The 14,399-nt window shown below is 37.1% G+C and overlaps 1 protein-coding gene across 8 annotated transcripts in view; it reads right to left on the bottom strand.

Annotated features, from left to right (window-relative positions):
- Nucleotides 1–14,399, bottom strand: part of ANKRD17 (ankyrin repeat domain 17) — a 203,159-nt gene that overhangs the window by 167,348 nt on the left and 21,412 nt on the right. For 2 of the 8 annotated variants that reach the window (XM_023737780.1, XM_023737781.1), the window contains exons 1-2: nucleotides 12,678–14,053; nucleotides 12,481–12,579 (exon numbers count right to left, since the gene is read on the bottom strand). The exons of 3 other annotated variants lie outside the window; for them this stretch is intronic. The gene's annotated coding sequence lies outside the window, so the exon portion shown is untranslated. Of the gene's footprint in view, nucleotides 1–12,480; nucleotides 12,597–12,677; nucleotides 14,054–14,399 lie in introns of those variants that run through there. 3 more of the 8 variants (XM_023737783.1, XM_023737782.1, XM_023737784.1) reach the window with 3 other exon arrangements.

Here is a 14,399-nt window from a genome sequence, read left to right as displayed (position 1 = left end):
ACAAAATGGGACTAATGAGGCACAGCAATCCAGGGACAAGGACTAGAAGGCAGCAGGGGACAAGAAAGCTGGTGACAGAGAACTCAAGGTTGAGAAGGGACAGTGTTGACATGTCGTGGGGTTGTTAACCATTGTCAAAGGGCAATATGTGTACTGTTCAATGAGAAACTATTTGTTCTGCAGACGTTCATCTAAGGTACAAAAAAAAAAAGAATTATCTATGTCAGATCAAATTGACAACAGCAACTCAAAAGGTTTGATGGGAAGCCTAGGGGGCAGTGAGTTGAAGATAAGAGTGACAGAATAATCTGGAAAAAGATAATGAGAATAGCAGCACAACGGGAAGAATGTAATCGATGTCACTGAATTGTACATGTAGAACCTTTAGAAATGGCGTAACTTTGACTATGTATATTTTCACCAAAAAAAAGGTCCTCCAAGGCCGAGAAGGGAGAGTGTTGACATGTCGTGGGGTTTTTAACCAATGTCATAAAACAATATGTGTACTTACTGTTTAATGAGAAACTATTCTGTAAACCTTCATCTAAAGTACAGTAAAAAAAATTAAAAGAAAAAAATATCTTTTTTCTATTTAAGGAAAGGCAAGACTTCAAAATCCACATTTTCAAACAAAGCGAGGATGGATATCAGTGGTAGGACAAACATAATCATTTTACTCACCTACATGAAAAGAAACTATTAGAAAAACAATATTAGAACAAATTTCACCTCTCCAAATGTATGAAATTTAGGTATTACTTCATAATCTCTGTTTTCCTCCTTTTACCATGTAAATTATATTTTAGAGCAAAATTCTGAAACACAAGTGTGAAATATCTGGGACTAAATATAAATAAAAGACAGATACTAAAGAGTTAAACAGAATTTAAATTAAAAGGCTAATGAAGTCTGATAAAATTTCTGAAAGCTCATACATTATTACAACATTATCCTCATGATTTTAACTTGTTTTTCTGATAAATCAATCATACTATAAAATGACTGAGGGTTCGAGATGCACATCTAACATAGCACAGTAATATTCTCTTCATTACCACTAAGGATTTTCTTTTTTTATTAACTATCGTTTTTAAGGAGCCCTGGTGGTGCAGTGGTTCAGCAATTATCTGTTAACCAAAAGTCGGCAGCTTAAATTCACCAGCCACTCCTTGGAAACCCTATGGTGCAGTTCTATGTACAAGGAAAACATTCACAGCATAAAAAAGAACAGAGGGAAAAGTAAATCTACCTCTCACCAAGCCCTAAGAGGCACAACTAGTTAGTGCAGTCATATAAAAATAACTTACATATGTCAAGCACATCTTCGTCTAAGATTTTTTTTATAGAAATGGAAGCATATTATGCATACTTTCCTGCATCTTCATTTTTCAAATTTAATGCTCCTTGAAAACATCAAGATTAGCACATGTAGAGCTATCTCTTTAAGCAGCGACTCAATTTTCCACTAGAGAACTGTATTATAATTTATTTCGTCAATCCCCTATTGATGGGCCATTTATTTTATTTCGAACCTTTCAAAACGCTGCAATGAACATCCTTGGGCATACATCCTCTGAACATGCCTGAGTATAACTGTACAGTAAATTTCTTGACAGGTACATATATTTAAAATTTTAATAGACATTACCAAATTGCCCTTTAAAACCGTTCCACTAATTCATACTCTCTCAGTGAATGATATGGCCCACTCCCCTACAAGTAGGAAGTATTATCAACAAAAGTCTATAAGAAAGCCAGATCAGCAATCAGCATTACTTTTAAAACATGTATAATCTATATTTATCCTTAGTTTCTCATCATTATCACTTTTTAAGGACTCTAAAATCCAAATTACATCCTCTTTTGCACCTTATCACAAAATTCACATTAATTCACTTCTTGCCAGACAAGGAACTAACTTCAACTTATTATTTAAAAAAAAACAATAAGACAAAAACCAAAAAAGCCTCAACATAGATTCTATATGTATGCAAGTACATCTTCTCCTCACTAACCGTCTCATTATCTGACATTTCGCATTTACAACAATACTAAAAAATCTATCTAGTTTGTGCATTAACAATGTACATCTGGCAGTAATGAACACCAAGGTGGAAGGCGAGAGTAAAGCCAGCTGTGATGGTGAAAGTTATGTGTCAACACGGCTGGGCCATGGTTCTCAGTGCTTTGGCAGTTATGTAATGATGTAATTTGTCAGTGATGGAATGATGTAGTCATCCTCCATTTTGTGATCGGATGTGTTCTTACTCCATTTTTGCGTAATGTCTATTTTTGCATAATGACTTGGTCTTTGAAAACATCCAATAACTGAGGATTGGGTGTAGCTGGAGAAGAAAGAATGGAGAGTCAAATGATTTACCTTGTAAAAAAAACTACCTTTACTAAAATACGAATTCTATCCAAGGTTTAATGGGTGTGAGGAGTAGATTGTGAACAGATGCTGCTGCCGGAATTCAGTATTCGAAGTATCCAAAATATTTTGGAAAATACGTGAATATACTGTCACTAAAGTAAATTAATAAAATACTGTGGGATATATTTATCTGTTAAACTTCCATATTTATTTTGAAAGTATCCATTTTTAAAGGATAAATTCAAAAGTAATCCTTCCATCATTATAAAAAAATCCAACGTATACTAAGAAAACGAAGACAGGGTCACGCATAAGCAGTTTGTATTAACACAAAGAGTATTAAATAATTTCTAAGTTCTTCATATACATCCTAGGTCTAATTTTGATGACAATATTTTAAAATAAAAGTAATTAAACTTTCACCAGAAACTCCAAAATTAATCTCAATAGTTGGACATGCTCCTAAATATATGAAGGTATAGCAAAAAGGAGGTAACAAAGGATTAAGATAAGGATACATAAACTTGCAACCTAAAAATAAAATAATGCTAGAGAAATAAGACCCATCACACGAACAGACATATGCACACCCATATTCACAGCAGCACTGTTCACGATAGCAAAAAGATGGAAACAACCTAGATGCCCATCAACAGATGAATGGATAAACAGACTATGGAACATACACACAATGGAGTATTATGCAACGATAAAGAACAATGATCTGTGAAGCATCTCATAACATGGATGAAACTGGAGGACATTATGCTGAGTGAAATAAGTCAATCACAAAAGGACAAATATTGTATGAGACTTCTACTCTAAAAACTCATGAAAAAGTTTACACACAAAAAGAATCTTTATCGGTTACAAGGGATGGGAGGATGGGGGGAGAATAAATAGACAATAGATAAGTGGTAACTTTCGTGGAGGGTATGACAGTACACAATACTGGAGAAGCCAGCACAACTTGTACAAGCAAAGGTCATGGAAGCTCCGCAGACACTTCCAAACTCCCTGAGGGACTAAACTGCTGGGCGGAGGGCTGTGGGGACCATGGTCTCGGGGAACATCTAGCTCAATTGGCATGACACAGTTTATAAAGACAATGTTCTACATTCTACCTTGGTGAGTAGTGTCTGGGGTCTTAAAAGCCTGTGAGCAGCCATCTAAGATAGTCCACTGGTCTCACCACTTCGGGAGCAAGGGAGAATGCAAGGAACAGGATACAAGGAAAAGATTAGTCCAAAGGATTAATGGACCACAGCTACCATGGCCTCCACCAGACTGAGTCCAGTACAGATAGATGGTGCCCAGCTACCACCACTGACTGTTCTGACAGGGATCACAACAGAGGGTCCTGGACAGAGCCGGAGAAGGATGTAGAACAAAATTCTAACTCACAAATAAAGATCAGATTTACTGGCCTGACAGACTGGAGAAACCCCCAGAGTATGGCCCCCGAGACATCTTTTTAGCTCAGTGGTGAAGTCACTCCCAAGGTTCACTGTTCAGCCAGGGACTGGACAGCCCCATAAGACAAAATGGGACTAATGAGGCACAGCAATCCAAGGACAAGGACTAGAAGGCAGGAGGGGACAAGAAAGCTGGTGACAGAGAACTCAAGGTTGAGACGGGACAGTCTGACAAGTTGTGGGGTGGGTTAACCATTGTCACAGGGCAATATGTGTACTAACTGTTTAATGAGAAATTATTTGTTCCGTAAACCTTCATCTAAGGTACAAGAAGAATTATCTATGTGAGATCAAATTGACAACAACAACTCAAAAGGTTTGATGTGAAGCCTAGGGAGCAAGTGAGTTGAAGATAATTGCGATGCAGTAATTTGGAAAAGGATAGTGAGAACACCAGCACAACTGGAAGAATGTAATCAATGTCACTGAATTGTACATTTAGAAACTTTTGAAACGGTATAACTTTGGCTATGTATTTTTACCAAAAAAACAACAAGAAAGGTCCTCCAAGGTCGAGAAGGGAGAGTGCTGACATGTTGTGGTGTTGTTAACCAATGACATAAAACAATATGTGTACTGACTGTTTAATGAGAAACTATTCTGTAAACCTTCATCTAAAGCACAATTAAAAATAAATAAATAAAATAATGCAAAGGCCATTTGGTAGTATATTTTAAGTGTATGTGAGGAAGGATTTTATAATTTATTTTTTGGCTTAAATGATCTTTATCAAGGAAAATACTATAAAAGCTCTAAGACATTTTTTTTTGAAACATCATCAGCATTTTCATTATTTATCATACAAATATTTACTGGGCACTTATTAGGTGAAGAACTTACATACTAGACATTGAATACAGAATAGCAAAATTAGTCCACCTCCAACAGTCTATATAACATAGAACTCAATACTGATTCTCAACAAAGTTTAACATCAAAACCTCCAATGATTTCTTTTCCTTTTCATGGACTTACAGACATTTTCCATTCTCTAATCTAACTACCAAATAAAAACTGAAACTCCACTTAGAACAGTGCAGATGAGAAATATTATATTTAAGTACAAAATATTTTACCCAGATATGTCCAAGCACAGTATGTCCAAATATAAGTAACAAACTAAGCAAAGTAAGAAACAAAGCCGTTTGTCCCTCTTTTCACATCTCCAGTAATAGTTGTGCCTGTTGGACACTTGCATTTGTTGTCTCTACCCACGATGGTTCACACCATGAATTCATTCTCTTTCCATTATTTCACAATAGGTTTTATGTATGGAAAATTGATAAAATAGTTGTTTTTAGATCACATTCACATATACCCCAGTTTTCTGTATTGCACATTTTAAAATAAAAACAAATACATGCATAATAGAAATTAGTTATTTCAGTTGTTTTGTTTTTTAAAATACGCTATCTTTATTTATAGTATAGCAGTCTCAATCTGCTCAGTAACAAGTAAACTGTCCTCTAATTCAAAGCAAAAGGCATCTACCAACAAAAATACACAACACATAAGCAGTGTGGCGAGGGGGATAAAAACATACAGATGAAAAGACAAGACTTAGGTCCAAAGCAAATTTTTCAGTCACCAATTACAACCATCCCATCTGAAAGACAACTGTCCTAATCTGGCGGACTAAAGAAAATAGCTTCAGAAAACTCACTCAGGATACTATCAAAAGGTATGGAGAATAACTAGGATGCTGAAAACTATCCAAGGAACCTTGGAATCCCATTGCTGTCACTGACTCTCCTCCTCTGGTTCCTAGATAGTCTGGTGTCTTTGGCAATAAATTCCAACCAGTCTGCTCTCACAAGCTGCCTGTTATCACTCTGTTATTTCTAGCCTAATCTATTGATAACAAACTTTGAATGCACAGGCCCGTGAATTCTTCTTTCAAACTCGTAATTCTATCTACTAAGAAATGTATTACATTAAATTGTCTCTAACCACCAAGGGTTAAGCCAGAAATTGCATAATGGGGCACCATTCCGTTTTCCACTAACCTGATCATGACATAAACACAGACTCTCTGGGGATCTTCAGATGAAGAGGACGTCAGAGCATTACTGTGACATTCCCAAGTTCTCACGGTATTCACCCAGTTACTACCAAATCTCCAATAAAATATTAAAAAATACAAAAATACAAATATTTTCTGATCTTTATGTGTATAATAATTATCTAAATAGTATGTTTTATGAGCTATATTTTGGTATGGCCTTGCTGACAGAAACAATGTGGGAAACCACATGATACTTTTGCAAGATCAACCACTTCTTCATTGCAAATACTTTTTTTCAACAACATAAATGGTGACTATATACATACAACTCGCTGGATGGAATACACAGGAATTAAATCTACTACATCTGTGGAAAGAGACAATGGAGAAGCTCAATATCGTAAGTTAGAACAAGGTCATGGGCCGACTGCAGAACAGATCATCAATTGCTTATATGCAAGTTCAAGTTGAGGCTAAAGAAAATTAGAACAAGTCCACAAGAGCCAAAGCACGACCTTTGAGGACTAAGGTGTGCCTGACCCAACAATGGTCTTTTCAATCGCCTTGTGTCATGGATTGAATTGTGTCCCCAAAAAATATGTGTATGAATTTGGCTAAGCCAAGATTCCCAGCATTGTGTAACTGTACACCATTTTGTTATGTGATTTTTCTGTGTGTTGTAAATCCTACCTCTATGATGTTAATGAGATGGGATAGGAGGCAGTTACCTTCAAGAACAGGTACAACACACTGAACATTAATGACCACAGACTATGCAAGTTGTGGGATAACATCAAGGACATCATACATGAAGAAAGCATAAGGTCATTAAAAAGACATGAAAGAAAGAAAAGAATAAAATGGATGTCAGAAGAGACTCTGAAACTTGCTCTTGAACATACAGTAGCTTAAGTGAACGGAAAAAATGATGAAGTAAATGAGCTGAACAGATTCCAAAGAGCAGAACAAGAAGACAAAGAAAAGCATTATAACGAAATGTGCAAAGACCTGGAGTTAGAAAACCAAAGGGGAAGAACATGCTCGGCATTTCTCAAGCTGAAAGAACTGAAGAAAAAATTCAAGCCTCAAGTTGCAATACTGCAGGACTCTATGGGCAAAATACTGAACAACACAGGAAGTATCAAAAGAAGATAGAAGGAATACACAAAGTCACCGTACCAAAAAGAAATGGTCGATGTTCAACCACTTCAGAAAGTAGCATATGATGAAGAACCAATGGAATTGAAGGAAGAAGTCCAAGCTGCACTGAAGGCACTGGTGAAAAACAATGCTCCAGGAATCGACAGAATACCAACTGAGATGTTTCAAGAATCAGATACAATGCTGGAAGCGTTCACTCATCTATGTCAAGAAATCTGGAAGACAGCAACCTGACCAACCAACTGGAAGAGATACATGTAAGTGCCCATTCCTAGAAAGGTGATCTAACGGAATGCGGAAATTATCAAACAACATCATTAATATCACATGCAAGTAAAATTATGCTGAAAATAATTCAAAAAAGATTGCAGCACTACATCCACCGGGAACAGCCAGAATTTCAAGCCGATGCAGAAGACAGTGTGGAATGACGGATATCACTGATGATGTCAGATGGATCTTAACTGAAAGCAGAGAATACTGGATAGATTTTTACCTGTGTTTTATTGACTATGCAAAGGCATTCGACTGTGTGGATCATAACAAATTATGGATAACACTGCAAAGAATGGGATTTCAGAATACTTAATTGTGCTTCTGTGGAAACTGTATAGACCAAGAGGCAGTCGTTCAAACAGAACAAGGGTATACTACGTGGTTTAAAATCAGGAAAGGTGTGGGTCAGGGTTGTATCCTTTCACCATGCTTACTCCATCTATATGCTAAGCAAATAATCTGAGAAGCTGGACTATATGAAAAAGAACACAGCATAAGGATTGGAGGAAGACTCATTAACAACCTGCGATATGCAGATGACACAATCTTGCTTGCTAAAAGCAAAGAGGACTTAAAGTACTTACTGATGAAGACCAAAGACTACAGCCTTCAATAGGGATTATACCTCAACATAAAGAAAACAAAAATCCTCACAACTAGACCGATAAGCAACATCATAATAAAAAGAAATTAAAGTTGTCAGGATTCCATTTTACTTGGATCCACAATCAATGCCCATGGAAGCAGTAGTCAAGAAATCAAATGATGTACTCCACTGAGCAAAGCTGTTGCAAAAAACCTCTTTAGAAGTGTTAAAAAAGTGAAAACGTCACTTTGAGGACTAAGGTGCGCCTGACCCAAGCAATGGTCTTTTCAATCACCTTGTATCATGGATTGAATTGTGTCCCCAAAAAATATGTGTATGAATTTGGCTAAGCCAAGATTCCTAGTATTGTGTAACTGTACACCATTTTGTTATCTTATGTGGTTTTCCTATGTGTTGTAAATCCCACCTCTATGATGTTAATGAGATGGGATAGGAGGCAGTTATGTTAATGAGGCAGGACTCAATCCACAAGATTGGACTGTGTCTTGAGCCAATCTCTTTTGAGATATAAAACAGAAGCGAGCAGAGAGACAGGGGGACCCTGTCTGAAAGCAGCGCCAGGAGCAGAGCGTGTCCTTTGGACCCAGGGTTCTTCGGCAGAAGGCTCCTCGTGTGGGGGAAGATTAATGAGGACCTTCCTCCAGAACCGACACAATACTGAATATACCATGGAATGTCAGAAGAATGAACAAATCTGTCTTGGAAGAAGTACAGCCAGAATGCCCCTTAGAAGCGAGGATGGCGAGAGTTCATCTCACGCACTTTGGACATGTTGTCAGGAGGGACCAGTTCCTGGAGAAGGACATCATGCTTCTCAGATGGGTAGGCAAAAAAGAGGAAGACTCTCAAGGAGATGGACTGACACAGTGGCTGTAACAATGGGCTCAAACACAGCAACGATTGTGAGGATGGCACAGGGCCGGGCAGTGTTTCCTTCTGTTTTACATGAGGTTGCTAACAACAACAACATCTGGACATCTTAGGAAAGAGTAACTGCAACATAAGACCATGAGATCAGCTTACAGGAAAACTGTACTAGTTCTATGCAACCAAATTATATCAACAGTATTTTGAACCAACAGCACCTAACAACAACATGTTTTATGAAATCAAGTTTAACCCACATTCATCTCTTTCAACTTCTATCACCAATTTCTTATCAGAGGCAAGTATTTTTAGGAAGGCTATCAACTTCCATCTTCTCCAAGAACATAGATGCCAACTCCTCTTAGTGAAAGAGTTGTTTAAAGGCTAAGCACTGATAGCTTATAAAATGTTTACAAGAATAAGTGAACTGCCAAGTATAATTTTACATTTAATATTTGTTTTTTAAATGCTTGAGGAAAATGTCTCCCTCTCACACAAATTCCATTTCTAGTGAAATACTTAATTTTTTGAAGTATTTCTCATACTTTATTTTAAAGTTATATATTTGCATACGTTGATCAGCTCTCCAGCTTACGCAGAAAACTATATACAATTCAAGGAAAATCATTATAGGTGGTATATCTATGTCTTAGGGTCTTTTGCAGTTTACACTTTTAATACATAAATACTGTAAGATTTTGGATTTTTAAAAATCAAATCTAAAAAACATACAGTTAGAAATCTGCTTCCCAAAAGATCTGACTCCTGATGTAACACTACTAAAACTAAGATTTCAGAAAACATTTTACCTCTGTCAAGCATAAACAGGATGCTAAACTGTCTTTAAGTTGAAGTGGCATCAAAATAAGATTCTTTCATTCAACAAATACTGTCTGAGAGAGTCACAGAATGTATGCAAAATTGCTAAAATAGTTACTGTTTTTAGATCACATTCACACACACACACAATTTTTCTAAATTTTACATTTTAAAATAAAAACGAACAAGATATGCATTACAGAAATTATTTCTTTCAATCCTCACTAAGGATGGGAGAACTGGCACATAAGATCATCCTCATCTTTAGAAAGAAGGGAATAAAAGATAGAATTTCTGTTTCTATCTTTCTTCTTCCAGCTCTTACAGGAGACACAGTTTGCCTCCAGCAAGTATGGCTCTCCATGATCACATGACATTCTCCTTAAAGTATTATCAGGACAAAGTAGGTTTCTAAACCTAGCCATCAGTACATGAGAAAAAATGTCATCTTATTTAAAGCAATTGGAGGGCAGAGAGACTCAGAATTTTCCCTAAAATTTCTAAATTTTCCACAACTACTAAACATACTTTTTTAAAAAAAGATTATAAAAGGAATGTATTATTAATCACGGAAAAGATTCAGGAATTAACACACAAAATCATGAATGTGATCCAGTCAAGAAATAATTATGCATTCTACATAAAAATAGTTTTATTTATATTCTACACAACTTTCCCCCCTTTCCTGGAATTAATCGTCATACAACCTCTATTTCCTCCTCAGAGAGTTTCTAAAAGTCATGTTGCCCTGGAATGCATTTGCTTCATAAAGAGCAGTATGATTATCTAACGAAGTATATGCACCACATTTGCAATCTTTTAAATATTATAGATGTGATACATGCACATGAGAGTTTTTAAAAATCCAAACATCACAATGCACAGGATGAACACTGTCTTTTTTGTTACTCTCTTGTATCAAAATGGCAATGAATTGGAACAGTGCTATAAACTTCTACTTGTAGTTATCAGCTTGACTCTCCATGGAAAGAATGAGCACTTATCCTTCTTTTGGTGCCCTCCATCTCCTAATTTTACAGATTATTTTACTTTATAAAGATTTATAACACATTCTACTCCACAACTGTTAAGTCCATTTTGTGTATTTTCTAGGCTGATTCTAAAAACTAAAAATCAATTAAGTACAGTTTATAATGTGATTAGGTAAATATTGTTTACTGAATATAACTGTTATTTAGATATTAATAGTTGAAGGAAAATTGTCCACGTATTCTATACTAATAACACTCTTAACTTCCCTCTGGCTTTCTTCATCTCTTCTTGGAGCCCCGAGATGCAACAGTAGCTACCTACCACTCCTACCCCCTCCCGCCCCCCACATCCTCTATCTTGGATTATTTTTTTCATTGTGCTATAGTATCTCAAACAATATTTATATATAGGTGCATAGTTTTTCCAACAGCAAATAATGTATTTGTCCTCACATGATAAACGGTGTGGTGGGGTAGAGAAAATTTAGGTTCAAGTCTATTTATTCCCAAACATTAAAGACACTGTTCCACTATCTTCAAGCATTCAGCATGGCTGCTCAGTCATTTGATTTTCCTTATTCGCTTTCTCAAGAAGTCCTGGTGGCGCAGTGGTTGAACACTCGGCTGTTAACCAAAAGGTCAGTGGTTCAAACCCACTGAAAGATGTGGCAGTCTGCTTTCCATAAAGATTACAGCCTTGGAAACTCTATGGGGCTACCCTGTCCTATAGGGTTGTTATGAGTCGGAATTAACTCGACAGCAATGGGTTTGGGCTTATTCCCTTTCTCTGGCAGTAATTTTAGGATTTCCTTTTTATCCTTAGAGTTCTGAAATTTTACCAGACTTTCCTAGATTAGATCTTTTTTCATTCATCCTGTTTGGTAGCAGATGGGCTCTTTCAATCTGAAAATTCATCTTTCTCCAGGCTAGGAGATTTTCTTTCATTATTTTCTCTTTCCCACTGTTCCTGTTCTCTGCTTCTAGAGTTCATATTTATGGATGTAGAAACTTTGTGAAGGATTTTCGATCTCTTTTTCTCTGCTTTTCTAGATCTGTTTTTGCTCCATATACACGGAGTACCACTTCTTTAGCTCCAAATTAACAACTGTCTTGATTTATGCTAAACAGTTATCTAGCCAATTCACTGAAATTTTTCTTTATAATTTTCAAAACTTCTTCTCATCTTCTGCCCCTTTTAGTGCAGCTATGATTAATCAGTACAACATGTTCTTCCATCTTAAATGACACAATAATGACATTTTTGCTTTGAAGTTTTCTTCTGTTCCCTGAATTATAACTGAGGTCAGTTGTTGCTTATTTTAATGTTCTTCCATTCTTTTGATTTTCCTTGATTGTCTGGTTATCCCTATCTTTTTATATTGACAAATGAAAGATTACTTTAAAGAGTATAGGAAGCCAACGTAGGCTTTCCTTGAAGTTGTCAGGGTTTGTTTTTCCACGTGGCTTCTCCCTTAAATAAGAGAGCTGATTGTGAGTACTATTTAAGCAAGTAAGGTATATGGATAAGCAGACATCCCAGTAAGATACCTAGACAGGAAGTCAAACAGGTTGGCAACTGCTAAAACTGCTTCTCTGAAGTAGTGTACTTTCATGCCTTTGCTTCTCTCTCAAGCTCTAACACATCAGTAGATGCCCTACTGAACCCTTGGCCTACTTTAAGAGAAGAGTTGAGACTTCAGGCCTGAGGGCAGACACCACTGCCACCAGAGCTGTTTAGGCAGGAGAAAGGTCAAGATGGAGGCTCAACTGACTCAGCACTTTGGAAAACAACTGTTTACAAAATATTCTTGATTATTACCCAACTGCCCACTACTATCTTTGCCATTTTTTGGACTCCAAGCTTGGAGCCTTTCTGATGTTCCCCTGGTAAAACCTGTGCTTACCTCTGGTATCTTGGGTTCCAGTTTCCTCTGGGATTTTGCTGTCAATCTGATCCCGTGATCTTTCTATCTTCTTCAAAATTTCTGCTCCTCTGATGGTACCTGTAGTGGACTGTGAACTGTAATTTTACTGCTCAACATGCTTTCCCCCCACCCCCTTTTTCTAGCAACATAATCCCTCTTTTTTGTGGGGAACATACTCTATGCGGTTTAGGTGGAGGTGATCCTTCCCAGCCGCCACACGATTGACCACACAACCCAGGTCTGGATAGAATATTATATCCCCCTCTCCTTTGAGTGCCAGCCATATCTGCATAGCTGAAAATAAAGCCAATACAGGGAGGAAAAAAAAAAAAAGGCCGAAAATGTTGAGAGAAACAGTATTGATGACATTATTTAAGTCTGACTCTATCCATGCCCAAGTTAGATTTTCTATCCTTCCCTGCATACACATACACACACACAAGCACACATTAAAGCTAGAGAACTAATGAAATTATTTTGCTCCTCTTTAAGGTAGTTTGATTAATATCTTTTTTTCTTTTCAGAATTGTGGTTTACTTCAATCTTCAAAAAATATCAGTGGAACTGTGGGAAGAAAGAAAGGTAAAGGAATATGTACAGTCCACCATATTTAAAAGAAATGAGGTCAATAACTGTAAAATAAGCCTGAAGAAATCAAATTATACCTTCATAGTTTGCTGTTAAACATACAATGTAGGAAATATTTGTAAACTAAGGATATCTTTTCTTTCCATAAAACAAATTTCACTCTTCCAGGGGGAAAAAGAAAAAACATCTATAAAAACCAACAATCACTTAACTGGCTTTTTCTCTGAGTCAAGATTCCAATGGCTTCGGAAAGAAAAAGAATGTGTGAAGGTTGACAGCAATTTAAAACTTCCTAATCAATTACTGGAGCCCTGGTGGTGCAGTGGTTAAAAGCTTGGCTGCTAACCAAAAGGTCAGCAGTTCAAATCCATCAGTCGCTCCTTGGAAACCCTACCGGGCAGTTCTACTCTGTCCTATAGGGTTGCTATGAGTCCGAATCAACTCGGTGGCAGCAGGTTTAAAAATTATTATCCAAAGAAAATTTTCCCAATGGTTATGGTGGCAACCCTTGGAAGAAAAAACCTGTAGTTACTAGTGCGATTACTGGGGGTGAAGACTGCAAAAAGATTATTTACTTTTTAATTTTAAAGGTGATAAAAGCACAGGAAGTTAATGAACTCCTCAGTGGATAGATGAAATCCAATATTCTTGACCTAAAACTCCTAACCCATGGTTCATAGAACTCAAAAAACTCTATACTCCCTGAAACAAACTATAAAATGCTGTATGTATGTTTCAGGGGAGAAAAGGTTCACAGATTTCATCAGAATCTAACCAAAATCCATGACTCAAAAAAAGGTGAAGAAAACTGCCCCTGACTAGGAAAGAACAAAGGTTAACTTCAATCCAGAGTGGTGGTGTTGTTAGGTGCTGTCAAGTCAATTCCGACTCATAGCAATCCCATGTGACAGAGTAGAGCTGCCCTGTAAGGTTTTCTAGGCTGAATCTTTATGGGAGGAGCCCTGGTGGCACAATGGTTAAGGGCTAGGCTGCTAACCAAAAGGTCGGTAGTTTGAAGCCACCAGCGGTTCTCTGGGAGAAAAGACCTGGCGATCTGCTCACATAAAGATTACAGCCCAGAAAAACTCCGAGAGTATGGCCCCCAGACACCCTTTTAGTTCAGTAATGAAGTCACTCCCAAAGTTCACCCTTCAGCCAAAGATTAGACAGCCCCATAAAATAAAACTAATGGGGCACAACAGTCCAGGGGCAAGGATTAGAAGGCAGGAAGGGACAGGAAAGCTGGTAATAGGGAACCTAAGGTCGAGAAGGGACAGTGTTGACGTGCAGTGGGGTTGTTAACCATTGTC

This window comes from Trichechus manatus, unplaced genomic scaffold (genome assembly GCF_000243295.1).
Source record: "Trichechus manatus latirostris isolate Lorelei unplaced genomic scaffold, TriManLat1.0 scaffold00108, whole genome shotgun sequence".
NCBI classification, from domain to species: Eukaryota; Metazoa; Chordata; class Mammalia; order Sirenia; family Trichechidae; genus Trichechus; species Trichechus manatus.
The sequence above is the reverse complement of the archived record's forward strand: the minus strand, read 5'-3'. Positions and strand labels throughout refer to the sequence as shown.